At 45.1% G+C, this 22,811-nt stretch overlaps 1 protein-coding gene across 4 annotated transcripts in view; it reads right to left on the bottom strand.

The window, feature by feature from the left end:
• Positions 1-22,811, bottom strand: part of NHSL2 (NHS like 2) — a 738,014-nt gene that overhangs the window by 145,824 nt on the left and 569,379 nt on the right. The gene's annotated exons all lie outside the window — the stretch shown is intronic.

Genomic DNA, 22,811 nt, shown 5'->3' with positions numbered 1-22,811 from the left:
ACACAATGTTACTGGCTTATCTCCTTTACTTACAGTACAAACATGAATCAGGCTCTAGATATGTATGTGTGCCCACAGGTCGGAGTTGTATAAATTTATGTGACTGTATTACCTCTATACATCTATCAGTACGCTCTTGCACAAGTCCTATCCCTGGTGCAAAACAAGCGTCTGAAAACAGATGCGTATACACATATGAACAACCCTGCTTAGTCCGCAGTTGATCTGACATACCATCAACTTGCTCTGTAACCACCCAGATTTGCCCTTTCAGCATCAAGTAGAGATGCAAATTTATTGCCCAGAAATCCGCAGATGCATATGCTGGGCTTTGGAGTTTGCGTAGTGCAAAAAAAACAGGCAAGATCTTTCTGCAAAACTGTCCTGCGTTCAACTCTATGCCTAACATATTTTCGACATTGCTCTAAGAGCATAAAAGATTTCATAGAATGACTACTAATGTGTTAGTGGTTGTATTTGCATATCATATTAATCTTCTCATTCTTAAGGTCTTTTATATTTTAAGTAACCTCAAGAACTTCCTAAACAAAAGTTTGGGGCCTTACTTACTGTATCTTAGAGCATATAATTTTAGTTTCTCTTACATCCTAGAGGATGCAGGGGTCCACATTAGTACCATGGGGTATAGACGGGTCCACCAGGAGCCATTGCCACTTTAAGAGTTTAAGAGTGTGGGCTGGCTCCTCCCTCTATGCCCCTCCTACCAGACTCAGTTGTTGAAGTTGAAAATATTACAGCCATACACATCACGGACAAACTCCACACAGATGGCCTCCATGCGCGTACTTGTTCTGCCGTGCGTGCGCATACTCGTAAGCTGCATATAGCCGCTCATGCGTTAGTGCGTATTAGCGCGTGGTATGAGTAATTACGGTAGCATTTGTAATCGCATGGAAAAGCCACAAAGACACATTTCATTTTTAATACACATAGCGCACAATTTACACATAGTCTGCATGCACCACACCAGCGAGTTACACTTGCTTAAAGGGTATAATAACAAAGGGATTCACCTTTACAGGATATGAGGGGACAGAATTAGGTTAGGAGGTGGTGTTTGGTATTCAGCTGTAAGGTGTTTTAAGAGCAATATTACGGTATCAGTTTGCGGAAGATAGCACGCTCCTGCGAATAGATATGCACAGGAGCTGAATATTAATATCAACTGTATTTACTGTACTCCTGATATTCGGCGGGAACCCAGTGGAGACCAACTGCAAGTGCACCTGGAACAGACATCGCCCACCTATTCAAACCGACCTATGATCTCTCCTGTACTGTAAATGACCATCCCAGTGACCTATAGGTGAAGAGATTACCGTTTCCATTGTATTAGGTTTTGGACAAATGTATAAAAGGCCAGCTGCATGCCCGGTCACACACATTCTCTGAAGGTCATCTACCTTGATTGACTGAGGACCAGACCAGGTAGCGCAGGCGAACAAACGTATGTACCATTGACTGTAACCTCTTCTCTTATTGTATTGTATTATTGTTGTAACCCCCTGCTAGTAAATAACCATTGGTGGGTTGGACCCCAGTATATTTTTAAATACAATTGGTGTCGTGTCCCTTTTCCTGCTAAGGTTTAAAGTGTATTTACAGCCACTCGGGCTGCTGCATTGTGCTAATAGCGTGTAGGCCTGTGTACGCAAATTGTTTACTTACTACACCTATTCTGCGTAGGTATGCAGAGCACGCACATGGTACGATCTTGTGTACGTAAGGTGTGTAAACAGTACAGAGGTTAAAGATTAAATACAGCGGCCGCAGCGGCTTGAACTTTGGTGAAATAAGGTATTGCTTTTTGTCCTGTAAAATAATTTGCATTCACAATTGGGGGCTCCTCCGGTTCACTACATACTCACAGATTTGCAGCTAATAGAACAGACTTTGATCTATCAACAAAGGGTGGAGACACATCTTAAGTTAAACCTTTTTCTGGTTGCTTGGGTGTTCTTAAACCCTATTATTCTGTGTTGTTAGATCACGTCTGTGCTGCAGTCTTAAGAGGTGCTGGTGTGAAACCCGGACACGGGAAAAAAGCCGTTTACCATCTCAGTGTAATTTTTGGCGCGACAAGCATACACAGGGCGTACCGATACTTTGCATACCCTCTCACATATTGTTGCCACAGCTATACAGTATTAGGTAATTTTAGAACTGTGTGAAATCGGATACATATGTTTGCTATATAGATAAATTTGATATAGTATATTAAAGGCGTAATTGTAAAACACAAAACGCAGTTCTGGCCTAGTCATTACGGTTTACACAGAACAAGTGTGGGTTGTGTTTAGTGAGCGATAGTAGTTTTTATTGCTCACATTTATCGAAGTTGTGTGGTTTTTATTGCGTACGCACGTTGGTACACGTGGTACGGAACGTGAGGACAGCGTACAAAAACGTGCACGTGGCGCAGGGTCGCACACGTTGCATAGAGGTACACACGGTTGCGTGATTACGCAAGATTGTGTAGAGTTGCGTGCGCATAATAGAATCACACGATAATTGTTCAAATACGGCGGGATAGTATACTTTTAATACAAATAGCACATAACTATCTGATTTCAAAAGCAGATTAGTGTAAGACTTTTGTCTAAACTGTACTACCTCTGGGGTAAAGTTGCCAATCAGAAGGAGTGGAAATTTTTCTGTACAGAAAAACACTGTGTATTTGTGTGAGCTGAAAGTCAGAGTGAGTGGATTGAACCCCCGAAGAATTCGGGATCCCGTAGGTGACACCAAGTAAGTGGAGGCTTGGTGGCATGAGGCGGCTGACTTACGTTAATACAAATAGTGAAGTACGCAACTCGAGAGGAGATTTTCAAAGGAGCATAATAGGGAATTGTGCATTTTGAATCGAAGTTTAAAGTTTTTTTGTTACACTCCGGCTGAGGAGCACAGCTTGTGTATTTGACTCCGGTAGTCGTAGGGCGAATAGGTAACAAGTACCTATACGCTGTGTGATTGGACCGCATGTTTGTGGGTGCGATACGTGGCACAACTTGATACCCTTGTGCAAACTTTTTGCGCAAAACCGCTGTATCATTAGCGCCGTGTAGAGCATATGCAAGCGTGATTTGTGTATTGCGTAAATGGAGTTTTCGCTGGTCGCTCTCAGGAAAATCTCCAGTGGTAGATATTCACTGGAAAAGGTAAGTTACTCCTAAAAATTTCCAGTGAATAGAAGCCAGTTAGGACGCCTCACTGGGTACGCGGTGGTCACTATTGGAGTGAGTCGTGGTACATCAGTGGAGAAGGAGAGGGTGAAAGCGCTCTGAGAACTTTCACCGTCTATTCGTGTTGTGCATTGGGGATTGCGTAAAAGGAAAAAGTCTGCTATGGGATCCAATTGCACAAGCGGTGGGCGTTTGGTAGCCAGGGTTCAGGCTGAAGAGCCGTGGCCCAGGGGGTCAGCGAGGTTTATTATGTGTGAGAAATATGGTCCACATACAGAGACTTTTTGTTCTGAATGGGTACGTATGACTGCTGAAGATAGGGCATCATTCCCTAGGGTGGGCAGCTTTGAACCTGAAGTATTACAGAACATAAGGATTAGAATATGTCTGATCAAATCTAGAAAACAAAGGATCAGACATGCAGATTGTTTAAACTTGTGGCAGTAAGAGGGGGATGTGCAGAGGAAATTGGCTCGCACAGCAGGTTCCAAACCTAGCGGGAAAGCGATGGTGAGCGCACCACCACCACCATATGTTGATGGGGAGAAATTGGCTACAATCATTGGTGCATTGGTAAAGGATAGGAAAGTGATTGATCAATGTGTTAACCCTAACCCTTGCCAGCTGTATCCCATTTAAAATTTTCCCCAGGATTGTGAGCAGGAAGATGAGCCCAGCACGATATCGGCACTCTCTCTAGCAGCCACCATACAGAATACTCAGGTGGGCATGGCCCAACCACCAAGAGTAGTAGCGATACCCCCCAGCGGAGGGGTGAGTGAGGTTGTGTCCACTGGTAAGTACGGTACCACACACTATGCAGAGACAATAGCTCCCCGCATTATAGAGTCAAGCCAAAATTATATAGTTGAATTAAATCCTGTCAGGGTGATTGCAGTTCCCAATGGGAGAACTGATAGTCAGGGAGTAACTCCCATCAGGAACATTGCAATGCATTGTCCTTGGTCCCGAGCAGAGTTAAAGTCAATTATGCCAGAATTCCCCAATCCCAGAAAAGATCTAGTTGGATGCCAGAAATTCTTTAAAGAATTAGGTAACGCCCATGAACCCACAAACAAAGATTGGCGAACAGTGCTACAGGTGTGTTTACCCTCAAATATTGACATCCCAAAATTCATAATGGATTGTAAGTTAGATGCAGAAGTACCTCTCACTGATGAGTACAATCAGGAGAACGTAAAGCAAATCAATCTGCAATTAGGAGTGTATTTCCCTACTGTTGTTAAATGGAATAAAATCTTCTCCATAAGACAAAAGGAAGGTGAAACGGCATCCGAATATTTCCATAGAGCACTGCAGGAAATAGCTAGGCACACTGGGATCAAGGATATTAAGGATAATGCACATCACAGGGAGGTAGCTGTCTCTGTGTTAATGGACGGTTTAAAGGAGGCACTGAGGACAAGAGTGCAAACCTCTCTACCTAACTGGAGAGGTATCTCGGTGGCTGCGTTGAGAGAGTCCGCTATCGAACATGATTGTAACATCAGTAAGCACAGGGAGTCGCAAGGGGATAAGCTGATGATGGTAAGTATACAGGCACTTACAGGAAAGTCCCATCAGCCAAAACCCCAGACCCCTGATGGTAAGTCACGGGCAATAGTATGCTACAATTGCCAGAAGGGAGGGCATTACGCAAGGGAATGTAGGAGTAAAGGGACACATAATGTATACAGACCCCCTAGACCTGAATACGAACCATGCTATAATACACATAGATGGGAACAGGGACCACATAGAGGGGAAACACGAAGGTACCCACCCAGGAGGGACTGGCAGACCTCCGAAAACTCTCAGTTACCCCCCTCACATATCGTAGCTGCCAATGCGCTGTGGGAAGGTCCCACTACCCAACAGAGGTCAGGACACACCTATAGTCTACAGCCAGTGAAGTTGATTGCTAGCCTTGGTAATGAACCTGAGGTCATGGTTGATGTAGCTGGTGTACCACTACCTTTTCTTGTAGATACAGGGGCGGCCAGGTCAGTGTTGAATTCCGCAACAGGTGTGAAAAAACCACGGGAAAAACGATTTCGGCAATGGGAGTAACAGGAACGGTTCAAAAATACCCTTTGAGTAAACCTGCAGAGATTACGATATGGCCCTTGCAAACCAAACATTCTTTCCTGTTGGCTGCATCGACTCCGACTAATCTACTTGGCAGGGATTTGTTGTGTAAAATGAGGGTGTCTTCTTGGATATACCTGAGAACCATGCACAAGAAGTGCAATATATACTAGACACCCCTCAAAGGCTAATGTCGCATTCTACTGTTATAGACATGTGTCCATCGCAGGTAGAGGAAATGATCTCACAAATACCGGGTTCCCTTTGGACCAAAGACAGACAGGACACTGGATTGATGGCCAATGTAGCCCCAATAGCAGTACAAGTAAAAGATGACAGGATAGCTCCAAAAATTCCCCAGTATCATCTGATGCCAGAGGTAGAATTAGGAGTGTACCCAGTCATAGAGCGGCTGCTACAGCAGGACATCCAGCACAGCCAATAGCCCCATCTTCCCTGTGAAAAAGAGTGGGGGGGAAGGGTTACAGGTTAGTGCAGAATTTAAGGGGGATAAACAAGATAGTTGAGAGCCAATTCCCCGTAGTGCCCAATCCAGCGGTCATCCTTATGCAAATTCCCCCTACCGCAAAATTCTTCACTGTCATTGATCTCTGTTCTGCTTTCTTTTCTGTCCCTCTTCACCCTGACAGCCAATACCTGTATGCCTTCACAGACAGGGCAGTACAGTACACCTGGACTCGTCTCCCACAAGGTTTCATTGACACCCAAGTATTTTCTCCCAGGCCTTACATGACTGTTTGCAATCTTTTCAACCTGAGAGTGGGTCAGCGCTAATACAATATGTTGATGACTTGTTGTTGTGTTTGGACTCACTCGAGTCATCCTTGGCAGATACTAAACAGCTTCTGTTTCACCTCTCCCAGACAGGACACAAGGTTTCAAAGGATAAGCTGCACTTATGCCGGACCAGGGTTAAATTCTTGGGACACTGCTTGACGCAAGGACTTAGGCACCTCACCGCTGATAGAATACAGGCGATTCGCGACATGACTCTGCCACAAACTCAACAACAGATCCGCACTTTCCTCGGAATGTGTGGGTACTGTCGGAACTGGATTCCAGGGTTCTCCATGCTGGCTTTACCTTTGCAAGAAATGGTCTCTTCGAACAAACCAGATCGGATCTCGCACACAGATGAGTCCGAACTGGCGTTTGAAAGACTAAAACAGTGTTTATCACAAGCACCTGCATTGGGTATGCCAGATTATGAGAAGCCCTTTGAATTGTACGGTACTGAAAGTGCTGGATGCGCGGCAGGAGTCTTAACACAGAGACATGGTGATGCCAGCAGACCGGTAGCCTACTACAGTGCATAGTTGGACACTGTAGCATGGTCTCTCCCCACTTGCTTGCGAAGTGTTGCAGCGATAGCTTTGCTGGTAAGTAAAAGTGAGGACGTAGTGTTAGGACACGACTTGACCATTCATACACCTCATGCAGTGTCAGCCTTACTAAACTCTGCCCAAACCAGAAATGTCTCATCTGCTCGGTTTACAAAGTGGGAATTATCACTGATGGCCCCGGTAAACATCACCATTAAGCGATGCAGCTCACTAAATCCTGCAACTTACTTGCCAAGTGTGCCTGGTCATGCACAAAGGGTGGAGGATGAGAATGATGTGAAGGAGGATTTAGTGCAGATACTGATACGCATGATTGTATGGAATACCTGAACCAAACTTTCACTGCGAGACCTGACATCAGTGACAACCCACTGGAAGGAGTAGACTTTACCTTCTACACTGACGGTAGTTGCCACAGACAGATGGAATTGGGAGACCTGTGCACCGGATATACAGTTGTAGATGACGAAGGTATCATAGAAGCTGAACCCCTTGGCCCACCACACTCAGCACAAGTCGCTGAGCTGGTATCTCTGACCAGAGCATGTGAGTTGGCCAAAGGTAAGTCAGCTAATATATACACGGACTCTAGGTACGCCTTTGGAGTGGTGCATGATTTTGTGGCCCTGTGGCACCTCAGAAATTTCATGACGGCAGCTGGCACACCTGTAGCGCTTGCGTCCCACATCAAAAGGCTTCTGACAGCAATACAGGAACCAGACAGAGTGGCTGTTATCAAGTGTAAAGCACACACCTACAACCAAGACCCAATCTCACTTGGTAACAGCTGGGCAGATGAAGCTGCAAAATCAGCAGCAAGCACCACCATACAAACGAACATCACATCACTGATGACATTTAACACGGTCAACACACAACAGTTAATTGAAATGCAAAATTTGTGTTCCCTACAGGAAAAGGCAGTCTGGAAGGCGAAGGGATATGGTCAGGAGTCCTCAGGTCTTTGGACAGATGGACACGGTAAGCCAGTGGCCCCCAGAGCATATCTTCCAAGCCTAGCTGAGGTGGCACACGGTCTGACTCATCTGGGTAAAGAAGGTATGTGCAAGCTAGTAAGAGCCTACTGGAGTGCGCCAGGATTCTCTTCTCATGCAGGTAAGAAAGCAATGACATGTCTTACTTGCTTGAGGAAGAATATTGGTAAGGCAATACCAACGGAGCCATCCCATATCCCTCCTACAGACAGACCTTTTCAGGTAATACAAATCGACTTCATACAGTTACCACCCTGTAGGAATTTAAAATATGTGTTAGTATGTACTGATGTGTTTTCCAACTGGGTAGAAGCGTTCCCTGCTGCCACAAATACTGCTACATTCACTGCAAAGAAAATCGTGCAGGAATTTGTGTGCAGATATGGTATCCCTAGAATGATTGAAAGTGATAGGGGTACCCATTTTACAGGTGAATTCTTTCAGGTCATGTGCAAACTGATGGGAATTAATAGCAAACTGCATAATCCGTACCGGCCACAGGCGAGTGTGAAGGTGGAGAGAATGAACAGCACTATTAAGAACAAGCTGAGCAAAGTGATGGCTGAAACTGGATTGTTGTGGCCATAAGCTTTGGCACTAGTGTTCTACAGCATCAGAACCACTACCAGGTTACCGCTTACTTTATCACCCTTTGAAGTTCTTTTTGGTCGACAACCACATGTAATGATAGACCCCCAGGATGATTTGAAGTGCAATAATGAAATAACTGTGAAATATTTGGTTAGGATGAGCCAGCAGCTGAGAAATCAAAATAGAAATCTAAAGCTGGTGATTCCTGACCTACCGAATAGTAATTGTCATGACATTGAGCCTGGGGATTATGTGATGATTCGAAAGTTTCTACGCTCAGGTTGCCTCATAGACAGGTGGGAAGGACCGTACCAAGTCTTGTTAACCAGCACAACAGCACTAAAGGCCGCAGAAAGAGAGACTTGGGTCCACTCGTCCCACTGCAAGAAGGTCGCTGACCCGGAAAAAACTTGTGACAAAGAGCAAGGTGAAGAGAACTTCGTATCACTAGAGAGTCTATTCCGGGAAAGCTGAGAGGCAGAACTGTTGAACGACACCTGAGCACGGAGAGCAACAAGATCAAGGACGGTTGTCGCACCATTTTCTTTTTTCACCCCCACTGCTTTTTCCTTTCTTTTCTCCTCCTTATTCTCCTTCTTTTCCCTAACAAAATGGATCTATCACAAGAGACTGCATTTCGGGTTCTGCTGGTAATTCTGTTTTTGATCAGGACAATCTGTTTTGGTGAGGGTCCCAGAGAGGTCGAACAAGGATCTGAAATGGGTTCTGATGGCGAGTACGAATTTGCAGGATCTCAGGAGCAGCACATCGCTCTAGTAAAGGCTGGTATCAGTAAGCACTCTGGTAGTCACGGAGCTCAGAGACGATGTGAGGGGTTATTGTCTGATGACTATTGTATTTGTAGATATTGCGAGAACATAGTCAAAGATGGGTGCATCCAGAGATGTCAGTCCAACATTAATATCAACATGGACCGACATCCGTTGAGTGATTACCACTCATTAGTGGGTAAGGTCTTAAACCAGACAGAATGTTGGGTGTGCTCACAAGTACCTCAAGGACAGAGTAAGTCGGGATTAGTGCCAAATCCTTTAACGTTAGATTAGGTACTCGAATTACTGGGTGGGAGACCGGTGGACAAGAAATTCAATATATCTAGGCCCCCTAGCTTGAAGCTCCACCAGTACCATGTAGATAGATCACTAATATGTTTTAATATCTCCAATTTCCGAAATCCCGGAAATTGGGAAGTAACCTGGAATAACGAGACAATGACCTTCTCACACAGAGCTGATAGGATATTTTTGGTATAGGTATACACGTGGAAGCAAGACCATGTTGGTTGGAAAGGTATCACCGGGGTATTGTGCCCACATCATCCAGCCTGATACTTGTACTGAGCAGATGAGAGAACTGGGGATTGGTTTCTTTACATGGAAGATCTGCAATATGGTATTGATACATTTTGTCCCCTATGTTCTCCCAGGTGATGCCTATTTCATATGTGGGAGGAAAGCATACAAGTGGCTTACTCCGAGCTCTGAGGGATTATGTTACATTGGAAGGGTACTACCAGAGGTCATGACCATAGAGCACGATAAAATGAAAGACATTCACCGCAACGTTCAGACTCCTTATACTCACACCCACTATGAACACATCATCAAGAGACACATCATAGATAGGGCAGAGCACGCAGCCTCCGATTTGATCCATGAATCCACCAGGATTCAAATTCTTCTCGCATTAGACATCACCCGTACTGCCAGAGGAACTATAAATTATAGGTATATCCATGCGCTAGTGAACTTGATAGATAATATCACTGAGATGTATGATGACACCTTTAGGTATATGGGCACGGAGTTACAAGCCTAAAAGATGGAGCTGGTCCAGCACAGGATGGTCCTGAATTATGTCACGGCTGTGACGGGTGGGTACTGTGTCACTTTGGCAACTCAATATGGCGTGAAGTGCTGTACGTATATTACAAACAGCACTGACGACCCCACGGAGATCATCGATCAAAAGATGGATGAGATCTTACAGTTGAAGTGGGAGTTCCGGAGGAGACACAATCTTACCTTGACGGCTGTGAGTAATGAATTGACCGGCTGGGTCTCATGGTTAAACCCACTCAAATGGTTTTCTGGATTAGGAGAGTGGGTGCAGAATGTAATTGCAAGTGTAGGAAAGTTTCTCCTGTGTATCCTGGGTGTCGTCATAATTACTGGTTTGATATTCAGGTGTGTTCGAATTCTGACGTGGCGCAAGCACAGCCCAAATTTGATGAGTCTAAGGAGTGAGAGCGTTGTTACAGCAGCAGATTTGGTTTATGATCCATCCATAGAGACGGTGTTATGATAAGAATTGCAAATGAATTTCATGGTCTGTTTCTTTCACCATTTTTCTCTGGTTCCCCCTTTTACCCAGAAAACATCCAACCGGAAAACACGTCAGCCCTACCCAATGTTTATGTGAATGTATTTTTATATATGTGTCTTATCTTCATCTCTGCAACCTCCAGCTAATGGCACACATAGTCGACAAGGGTTATCCACATATACTAGCACTCACATATGTTCTCCCTCCACGTATCATCAACTAAATGTGCTCCCCATTTGTTGGTATTAGAAGCAAAAGAGGCAAGGGTTAAAAGCCCTTGCCCGAACGAAGCTTGGTAGAGTTTGTGTGCCCAAGTAGAGACCCTTAATATGGGATAAGAAGGATTTAATGTATACTTCGCAATACCTCGAAGCTTACTTAGAACATATACGGCACGATGATACATGCCCCTCAGACATTGATTCATACATACGTGCTTTTTACTATCCCACTAGGCTATACATTTCCAACCTACAACTCTCCCCCGATCATCCAAACTTGTATTTATTGTATAGATAATATTTTCTGTTTAGTAGTAAAGTGTGGCAGTTATTGATGACTGCCAAAGGGTGGACTGTCGAAGTCGAAAATATTACAGCCATACACAAAACGGACAAACTCCACACAGATGGCCTCCGTACGCATACTTGTTCTGCCATGCGTGCGCATACTCGCAAGCTGCGTATAGCCTTTCACGCAGTAGTGCGTATTAGCGCGTGGTATGAGTAATTACGGTAGCATTTGTAATCGCATGGAAAAGCCACAAAGACACATTTCATATTTAATACACATAGCGCACAATTTACACATAGTCTGCATGCACCACACCAGCGAGTTACACTTGCTTAAAGGGTATAATAACAAAGGGATTCACCTTTACAGGATATGAGGGGACAGAATTAGGTTAGGAGGTGGTGTTTGGTATCCAGCTGTAAGGTATTTTAAGAGCAATATCCCAGTGACCTATAGGTGAAGAGATTACCGTTTCCATTGTATTAGGTTTTGGACAAATGTATAAAAGGCCAGCTGCATGCCCGGTCACACACATTCTCTGAAGGTCATCTACCTTAATAGACTGAGGACCAGACCGGGTAGCGCAGGCGAACAAACGTATGTACCATTGACTGTAGCCTCTTCTCTTATTGTATTGTATTATTGTTGTAACCCCCTGCTAGCAAATAACTGTTGGTGGGTTGGACCCCAACATATTTTTAAATACAATTGGTGTCGTGTCCCTTTTCCTGCTAAGGTTTAAAGTGTATTGTCAGCCACTCGGGCTGCAGCATTGTGCTAATAGTGTGTAGGCCTGTGTACGCAAATTGTGTACTTACTACGCCCATTCGGCGTAGGTACGCAGAGTGCACACACGGTACGATCTTGTAAGGTGTGTAAACAGTACAGAGGTTAAAGATTAAATACAGCGGCCGCAGCGGCTTGAACTTTGGTGAAATAAAGTATTGCTTTTTGTCCTGTAAAATAATTTGCATTCACACAGTTTAGAAAATGTGCCCGGAGGAGCAGGTCACAGCTAGGGGAGCTCTCCTGAGCTTTCCTAAAGAAGTTTAGTTTAGAGTTTTTTATTTTACAGGGAGGATGCTGGCAACAGCCTCCCTGCAGCGTGGGACTAAGGGAGGGAGCAGTGTCCGCCCTGCGGGGTCTGAAGCACTGACTCCGCTGACTGGACACTGAGCTCCAGAGGGGCTGATCAGTCTCCGCCACAGGGGAAACGCTCACCCCAGCAGCATGCCACTGACCCCTTACAGAGCTGAAGCATGTGGTGAGTTAGTCACTGACACCCCTAGCAAGCAGGGGGGCGGTGTGAAGGTGGTGGCAACAGGTGAAGGAGCGTGGTATTAACCGCGCTCCTGGACGGTACCAGAGGCACACTGTGCGGTGCTATGTGGGGCGCCCTGGGCCAGCGCCTACCCCTCACACTGGTCAGCAAGCCTGTCTGGGTCAGGGGATCCCAGCCAGCACAACTCCTCAGGCCAGTTTAAACTTCAGATGAGCGGGAAGATAGCACCATGAAGGGGGAGAAGCTTCTCCTCAGAGAGGACCCTGCAGCGTTCCAGCGCCATTTTCCTGCATGCAGTAACTGAAGAAAGATTCTGGTCCCTCCACAGCAGCTCCAGATTACTGTATAACGGTACCAGGGGGTTGTAGAAGGGAGAGGAGGCTGACATATTGACTGTGTGTCCTATTAAGGAGCACAAGGCAGCACAGATAAGGGGTTTCTTCTTGTACAGAAACGCTGGTGTGGGTTGGCTGCAATCTCTGTCTCTCTCTTACCATTCTTGGGGGGGAAACTCTGTCTTACCCCAACCTGTGTGTGTGTGGTGTGTTTGGTGGTTACCTACAGCGATGTCCAGGGATACAGTGTCATATGCTGCAGAGGATTTATCCTCCCAGGATGATCCCATTCCATGTAATCAGTATAGCACTGGTTTAGCACAGATACCAGCAAGGGAACCAGAGTGGTTTTCCTCTATCAAGACTTGGAGTTCTGAGCTCTCTGACATGGTTGCCAGTAATGAATCTGCAACTCAGGTATTGCAGTCCTCTATGGCTGTGTGGCCCTTGTCAGGTACCTCAGGTCACCCCTCTAGATACCCCCACAAACGTGCGCTTGTGCAGGTAACACAAGATGACACGGATACCGATTCTGACACTACAGATGGTGATGGGGATGTATTGCGGGGGTCCGCATCTCTTGCAAGGGGGGTGCAATTGCTGATAGAGGCTATCAGGGATGTGTTAAATGTTAATGATACCACACCTGAGCAGGTTGAGGAGGCTTTTTTCACTGAAAACAAGAAAGCCTCGCTAACCTTCCCTGCATCAAAAGAGCTGAATGCTATATTTGAAAAGGCCTGGGTGAATCCTGAAATGAAGTTTCAGATCCCTAAGAGGATTCTGGTAGCTTTTCCTTTCCCTGAGGAGGACAGGGAAAAGTGGGAAAACCTGCCGATTGTTGACGCATCTGTATCCAGACTCTCAAAGAAGGTGGTTTTACCGGTACCGGGATCTACCGCCTTAAAGGAGCCGGCAGATAGGAAAATTGAAATCAGTATACACTGCTTCAGGGGCCATATTGCGTCCCACTATTGCTAGTGCATGGATTGCAAAGGCAATAGTGAAGTGGTCGGCTGCCTTAATGGAGGATTTGGATACGATGGATGGGGATGACGTTGCACTGTATTTACGCAACATTCATGATTCTGCAGGTTTTATGGTAGAATCCATGAAAGACCTGGGTTCCATGGCTGCGGGAATTTCTTCCATGTCTGTTTCAGCTCGTCGGGGACTGTGGCTCCGCCAGTGGTCGGCCGGCGCGGAATCCAGAAGACGCGTGGAGTCGCCAGCCTCTTTTTGTTGAAGCCCAAGACGTGTGGATATCTACCGCTACAGCGGGTAAGTCTCTGTATCTTCCCCCAGCAGCACCTGCTCCAAAGAGATCCTTCTCCTCAGCTACGCAGCAGTCCTTTCGGCCCAGCAAGACCAGAAAGGCCAATACCTTCTTCAGGGGAGGTAAGGTTAAATCCAAGAAGCCTGCCGCCACAGGTTCCCAGGAAAAAAAGCCTGCTTCAGGTACCCCAAAGTCCTCCGCATGATGGTGGACGGGAAGGCCCGGAGGAGGGCGGTGATATCAGGTCTGGAAGAAGGGGAATTCCTGGTATCACTGGATATCAAGGATGCGTACCTTCACATTCCGATCTGGCTGCCACATCAGGCTTATCTCCGCTTCGCATTGCTGGACTGTCATTTTCAGTTCCAGGCCCTGCCTTTCGGTCTCTCAACAGCACCTAGGGTGTTTACCAAGGTGATGGCGGAAATGATGATGCTACTCCGCAAGCAGGGTGTGAACATCATTCCTTATCTGGATGATCTCCTGATAAAGACATCGTCCAGGGAGAAGCTGCTGCAGTCCATTGTTCTCACAACGTGGATGCTTCAGAGTCACGGGTGGATTCTGAATTTTCCGAAGTCACATTTGGAACCAACCCAGAGATTGACATTCCTGGGAATGATCCTGGATACAGAAGTGCAGCGAGTGTTTCTTCCACGGGACAAGGTGTTGGTGATTCAGTCCATGGTCCAGGATGTCTTGAAGTCACCCGGGGGTCGGTTCATCAATGCATTCGCCTATTGGAAAAGATGGTGATCTCCTACAAGGCTCTCCAGTACGGGAGGTTTCATGCTCGGTCCTTCCAACTGGACCTCCTGGACAAGTGGTCGGGATCTCACCTCCACATGCATCAGAGAATTCGTCTGTCACCAAGGGCAAGGATTTCACTCCTCTGGTGGCTCTAATTGCCTCACCTACTGGAAGGCCGCAGGTTCAGGATTCAGGACTGGGTCCTGCTAACAACAGATGCGAGCCTCTGGGGTTTGGGAGCAGTCACTCAGGGGTGACCTTCCAAGAACGGTGGTCAAGCCTAGAAGCCGGCCTGCCCATCAACATTATGGAACTAAGAGCAGTCTACAATGGACTTCTTTAGGCGGCCCCTCTTCTAAGAAACAGGGCCATTCAAGTACAGTTGGACAATGTAACAACAGTGGCCTACATAAACTGACAAGGCGGAACGAAGAGCAGAGTGGCAATGTCAGAGGTCACAAGAATACTCCTCTGGATGGAAAAGCATGCGTTGGCACTGTCAGCCATCTTCATTCCAGGAGTAGACAACTGGGAAGCAGACTTCCTCAGCAGACACGATCTCCATCCAGGAGAGTGGGGTCTCTATCCGGAGGTGTTCAAGGAGGTAACAGATCTTTGGGGTCTACCCCAAATAGACATGATTGCCTCTCGTCTCAACAAGAAGCTTCTGTGTTATTGCTCCAGGTCGAGGGACCCTCAGGCAGTGGCGGTGGATGCCCTGGTGTCTCCATGGGTGTTCCAGTCTTTGTATGTGTTTCCACCTCTCCCACTAATCCCAAGAATCCTAAAGCTCATAAGGAGAGCAAGGGTTCAAGCGATTCTCATTGCCCCAGACTGGCCAAGAAGGGCTTGGTACGCGGACCTTCTGAATCTACTGCAAGAAGAGCCGAGGCCTCTTCCTCTTCGGGAGGACCTGTTGCAGCAGGGGCCGTTCGCCTATCAAGACTTACTGCGGCTACGTTTGACGGCATGGAAGTTGAGTGCCTGAATCTTGCTCGGAAGGGTATTCTGAAAGAAGTGATTCCTACCCTCATACAGGCTAGGAAAGGGGTAACGTCTAAACATTACCATCGTATTTGGAAGAAATATGTCTCTTGGTGTGAGTCCAAGAAGTTTCCTGCAGTGGAAATTCAACTGGGACGTTTCCTCCTCTTCCTGCAGGCAGGAGTGGATATGGGGCTGAGATTGGGGTCTGTGAAGGTCCAGATTTCTGCCCTGTCAATTTCTTTCAGAAGCAATTAGCTGCCCTCCCTGAGGTTCAGACCTTTTTGAAGGGAGTTCTGCATATCCAACCTCCCTTTGTACCACCTACGGTGCCATGGGACCTTAATGTGGTGTCGCAGTTTCTCCAGTCGGATTGGTTTGAGCCTCTACAGGAGGTAAAGCTCAAATTTATTACATGGAAGGCGGTCACTTTGTTGGCCTTAGCTTCTGCTAGGCGTGTCTCTGATCTGGGGGCTTTGTCATGCAAAAGCCCTTACTTGATCTTCCATGAAGATAGAGCTGAGCTCCGAACTCAGCAGTTCCTTCCTAAGGTTGTGTCGGCATTTCATATCAACCAACCGATTGTGGTGCCAGTGGCTACTGACTCCTCAATTACTTCAAAGTCCTTGGATGTTGTGAGGGCTCTGAAGATTTATGTGAAGAGAACCTCTCATCACAGGAAGTCAGACTCTCTGTTTGTCTTATACGATCCCAAGAAAATTGGGTGTCCTGCTACTAAGCAGTCTATTTCTCGCTGGATTAGGTTCACTATCCAGCATGCCTATTATACGGCAGTACTGCCATGTCCAAAAACTGTTAAGGTCCACTCTACTCGTAAGGTGGGGTCTTCCTGGGCGGCTGCCCGGGATGTCTCGGCAGTACAACTTTGCCGAGCGGCAAATTGGTCGGGGTCGAACACGTTTGCAAAGTTCTACAAGTTCGATACTTTGGCCTCTGATGATCTGAAGTTCAGGTCAGTCAGTTCTGCAGGAGCCTCCGCCCTCTACCTCCCGTACTGGGAACTTTGGTACAACCCCATAGTACTAATGTGGACCCCAGCATCCTCTAGGACGCAAGAGAAAATAGGATTTTGGTACCTACCGGTAAATCCTTTTCTCGTAGTCCGTAGAGGATGCTGGGCGCCCGCCCAGCGCTTTGTTTTCCTGCTGTTGTTAATTGGTTTAGTACCTCTTCATTTAGTTGAGTACTTGGTAAGTAATGTTTCAGCCGTTGCTGAATAGTTCAAGCTAGTTCTCTTGACGTGCCTTGTATGTGTGAGCTGGTATGAATCTTACCACTATCTGTGTTAAGTCCTTCTCTCGAAGTATGTTGTCTCCTCGGGCACAGTTTCTAGACTGAGTCTGGTAGGAGGGGCATAGAGGGAGGAGCCAGCCCACACTCTTAAACTCTTAAAGTGCCAATGGCTCCTGGTGAACCCGTCTATACCCCATGGTACTAATGTGGACGCCAGCATCCTCTACGGACTACGAGAAAATGATTTACCAGTAGGTACCAAAATCCTATTTTTATCAGCCTCTTAAGAGTCCCCTGAATTCAATAAGGGAGTTTAGAACATCTGGGTCATTGCTTGGCAGGACAATATATTGAAATTATCTGGAAGAAGAGAATTCATATTTGGTGTTTCTTTTTTTAAGAAGAGGTGACAAAATCTGTTATTTTCCTATGATTTCAATGAAGTCCCTTGCTTCATCATTCAGGCACATACAGTATGGCACCTGATTTATAGATGGAGGCAGTGTGGCTATAACATGCAGTTGACTGATGTTGTAAGTCTGAGTGGGATGCAATTGGCATCCCGGCGGTCAGGATGCCGGCAAGCATGTGACCGATGCCGGTATCCAGACACCCCTCAGGAGACCAGTGAAGTTACACCTACAGCCGACACCCTGAAGGTGGTGTGGGGATTAGAGCTAAGGGCCGGGGGGGAGGGTTAAGATTAGGCACTGGTGTGGGGGTTAGGCACTAGGGGGGATTAGCTGTGGCCAACACCCCCGAGGCTTAGCCCTAGCTGACATCCCCAGAGGGTTAGCCCTATCGGACACCCTTGGAGGGTTAGTATAGGGGAAGGGAGAGGGGTAAAATACTTACCCCCATCTGGTGTCGGGATTTCCACTGTTGGGAAGCCACAGCAAGCCATGTGACCCAACCCTTCTGAGTCGCACAGCGCATGCATCCCGATTGTTATCGCTCAGTGACACAGTAGAGAAAAGGATGCAGGGAGTGTGGATTTTAGTGGGCTTTCCTGAGTGTTAACAAGTGGGTGGCTAAATTGACGTGGTTGTTTTGCTGTGTCCAAAGACACACAGCCACTCATAGATGACACCATACTAAAAAGGCACTTGTTGGTGTGACCAATGGGTTTAGAAGAAATAGACCATGGAATTGCAATATTTTTGTGGCCCGCATGCCACAAAAAAATCAAAACGAGCATAAATATGCACCTGTAAACCTCATATAAAATAATATTAATTTACATTTCTAATTAATTATCTAAGTTATAGTAAACATAAATTAACATTAAACAAACTGTTTTTCTGGAGAAAAATCTGAACAGTACTTGCACATCTGTAGATAATGCATCATTAGGACACACTGTGGTAAATATGTTCCAAATAGCAGAAGAGTGAAGGAAGGAATGCTCTTGAAACAGATTGTGTGGATTGTCTGATGTGGTTGAGGAGGGGAGTTCCACGGGCCAAGCTAGGATTAAAAGACTTCTGCGTAACAGTTTTTCTTACGATTTATAAAAGCATTAAAATTTTTGTCAATTTCTCTCCAGTATCAAAAAATTGTCTGACAAATATAGTGGGCATAATTCATATTTGTACGCAATGGTGATTATCACACAATGGAGCGATAATCGGTTGACTGCGCATATGCTGTGATCACAATGCTCATGCACTGAGGTGCTACTGCGATTTTCCTCGCACAGAGGATTCCATCGCAAAGTGACAGTAAATAACCATTTGGAAGTGTTAACTTGGAGTTTACTGGGAGTGGTTGGAAAAACGCAGGTGTGTCATGGCCATTTTTGGGGTCAGATGCGAGCTTGTACGTACAAAAACATTACACCTGTGCTGCTACTGCTACAGCCAGTCTGCGTAGCCATAGACCAACCCTTCGCTCCGATGTTCCTCATTTTAGCCTGTGGGCTGCAGATGTGTACGCAAACAGGTCTGAGGTTGAGATGGCTACCGTGGGCTTCTCTTTTCTTTCGTGGGCAGCAGCAGGGTCGGGGGTTCAGGGGAAACCCCCAGTGGGCCCAACTGACTGAGGGCCCACCCCCTCCTCTAGGAATCAGGTTCCAGACTGTGCACTTGCATTACATATTATACATATGTTATATAATACTGCACAGGACTACAGTGTATTTTCTACAGTGCATTAATCTGGTAAATTGTCATGCATAGAATATGTTTATAAAGGGACCCAGACAATACACTCTATAATGGTAGCTGTTACAGAGTAATTTCCTTATATCCATTTTAGAGACATATATTATGTGTTACTATTATACAGAGAATTAGACTAGTAAAGTTGGTTTCTGTAACCTGAGCTAATTAACATCTCTACGCTCACTGTACCATTGGCTAGTTAGCATTTGAATAACCAAGCTCACATGGTCTGCTCACTGATACAGCTAGCCCACATGCTGTTAAGACACACACTTCCTGTGGATCACCCCCCCCCACCCCCCCCCCCCCCCCCCCACACACACACAGCTGGAACTCAGGTATAATATAACTCTTTGAAAGGAGGACACGCTCTCTCTCCAGACCCTCACCCTGGCACACATAGAGCTACAGAGACCCTCTCAGAAGCATGGGTCTCCAAATGCCGGGGAAGCTTGGAGGCTTTTTCCCTGGATGGCTAAGTATCATACTTTCTATATCTCATAGATAAATGGCATGGAATAGCTAAATATACTGTATGTTTGTGTTAGTTGTGAAACGTTTGGCATAGAATAGTTAGTTTGGAAATACATATGGCTTAAAGATTAATGGTGCTTGTGCAATTATGTGATTTGTAATGGTAATTGGAACATTAGACAATCTGTAGCATAGCATTCCTGGTATGGTGATTTCTAACAGATTGTAGTGGTTTTATATAGTGTATCTTGCTGAAATATAGAAGTCGGCACATTCTTCCTTTTGTTACTGTGGTCATGTGCTTGTAGCAATGGCATGCTGTTATTTGTGGTTACTTGGTGATCTGGTCTTGTGATGGCTCATATAACATGGACAGCATGCAATGTTGGTCTTGGAAGGCTGGAATAAGTTAGCATAAAGGAGGATATGTTTGTCTCAAAGGTACTGACCGGAATTGGTATATAATTACTGGCTACATTATATAGCATAGCCAGCACACAATATGCTCTGGTTATTGAGATACTGTGTTGGCTTGGAATTGTGAAATGTTTTTAGATGGCTTGGAATTGTGAAATCAGCACATAAGTATTAAAGTATTACGTTGTAGATTATACATTCTGGAATGTAGTGGAGTCTTTCAGAGATATGTAGTTTATAAAATGGTTTCTGCTATGTGACTTTATGGCCTAGCAAAGAATGCCATGTGTTTGAACCTGCAAACCTAAAATGGCTGCTGGCATTCCCTTTTGAACCATGTGTTACAGACTTTGGAATCATGGGAGTTTTCCCAAAATGGAGTCTAGCTTCTGTCCCATGCAGTCTGTGGACCATGCAGTCACATGCTGCCCCTCCCCCGCATACACTCACACACACATACATAAACCAAAACCAATCCCCTTAGATGTTTCTTCAGATAGATATTTTTCCTATATCTATCAATCAATCTAAGGTTTCATTTTATGCAATCTGTGATTTATCCGAGTGCTTTGAGTGATATCGCCCCAGTAATAAATAAATATACACACACACACACACACACACACACACACACACACACACACACACACACACACACACATACATCTCTCACACTTCTTTCATCCTGTTTCATCCTATATAGTTTGAACCTGTGAAACTATCATATGGTGACTTGCATTGTATTTGACCAATACTGTTTAATGATAAAAGTGAATTCTATGAGTAGCAATAGTTTGTTGAAATACATTCTTATGATTTACATCCAAAAAAAACAAACATTTGTGTGGAAGAGATACAATTTTTACAGTTAAAAGTCAGACTGCTTTAGTTTTGATCTTAACAGATGCATGATTAAATGCAGCAAACCCATATATGACTTGTCATTTTTGGGGGATAAATATAAATGTTTTTGTTTTGAAGCAAAATAAATAGAACTGCAAATTTATTGATAGCGATAGTAATTTTTTTGTTTAACTGAAATGTATGGAAAGTGTATTCCAATATACTGTGCGGAAAGTAATAACACAAACATTACTTATTATAGTAATTGGCAAATTTTCTAATGTTTGTTAAGGAAATCATACTTTACACAGGAAGGCATTTAGCACCAATGTGAAGCATGATTTCAGCTTACTACACCTTCTGTTGATTTGCTCAAAGATTTAGCACCAACAGAATGGGGGTATTGTTTACAGTGTACAAGACCCAATAAAACAGGGATCTGTATCATATTATACAGTAGTATTACTGAGCACACACATGCAATGCACTTGCAATACAATTAGTTAAAATTAATAGATTGTTAATGACTGATTATAAGAACCTTATTTAGGAAGAAGAAAATAATAGGGATAATTCTACCTATGCTAAACATGCTGACACTATTTTCTTCTCTTTCCAGTTGGACTAAGTGTTATTTTTTGTTGTTGACGTTCCTCTTCTTAGAATAAGTTTGTGTAGATTCCATGGAATTATGGATACTTGACAGGTTTGTCAAAGTCGAAAAATATCATGATGCATATGCCTTGTACTAACCCCTCATGCACACGCACGCTGCTCGTGCACTCAGTCCCCCGTGCGTACACATTTCCGCAGGTTGCGTAATCGACGCACCAGCGTCTCGTGCGCATAAGATGTGTATTTATGGCGGAGTTTGTGAGCATCTAGCGTGCGACTCGATCGTAGCATATTTAACCCATATAGTGTGCTTTGTAGTCAATATTCCCCTAGACAATGTCAGCGAGTATGATTAGTTTAAGCTGTTCCTGGACAGAGAGATTCCTCTTTGCATGATAGGAAGGGTCAGATAAAGGTTGAAAGGTGGTGTCTAGTATCCAGCTGTAGGGTATTTTAAGGGATATATTCCGATGTCAGTTAGGAAAGGATCGCTCGCTCCTGCGTAAAGTTATGTACAAATGTAGTTTATAAACATTAACTGTATTTGTTGTAAATTACACATGCAGCGGGAATCCTGAGGATACCCCCCACCAGAGCAGTTGGGGAAAGACACAGCCCACCTGTTCAAATCCACCTATAACCTTTGCTATAATGTAGAGACACATTCCTGTGTCCAATGAACAATGAGATTACAGGGACCATTGTATTGTGAATGTATGTTGTGTATATAAAGACCACCGGTGCCTGGCCAGCCTCATGTCTCTGAAGGCTTTCTTCATGAACAGCTGAGGACAGGATTCCAGGTCGCGCTAGCGAAAGATTCCCCACATATGTATTATTCTCTGTAGCGATTATTCTCTGTTATTCTGTTTAGATTTCCCTGTTAGTTTGTAGTGTATAACTTGTATTGTGTTTCCCTTTTTTAAACAAACCATCCACGGCGGTGTTAGAGCTGCTGTGGTTTTTAAATCCAAATCAGGTGTTGCGTTTTCACTTTCCTGCAAAGGGCTCTCTTAGCGTCTTAATCGCTCAAACAGCATACACATTGTTAAAGGTTTTAAGCGTTACATCGTTACAGTATTTGATTATTAAGGTTTAGAGTATAAGCATATTCTTACTGTGTTTAGTTAACAAGGTTTACTGTATATCATTCTGTGAGCGTCTGCACCGCTCGTGTTTCATTCTCACGGCGCAGCATCTGCTACGCTGATAGCGCAGCAGTAGGGTACTCGGTACGCCAATAGCGTGCTTGGTAATAAGTGTGAATCCGTGAGCGTACGTGACGCTCGTGCGTCGCGCCCACGGCCTAGCGTCTGATA

This window comes from Pseudophryne corroboree, chromosome 8 (assembly GCF_028390025.1).
Source record: "Pseudophryne corroboree isolate aPseCor3 chromosome 8, aPseCor3.hap2, whole genome shotgun sequence".
Classification (NCBI taxonomy): Eukaryota; Metazoa; Chordata; class Amphibia; order Anura; family Myobatrachidae; genus Pseudophryne; species Pseudophryne corroboree.
This window is presented reverse-complemented; position numbering and strand designations above follow the sequence as displayed.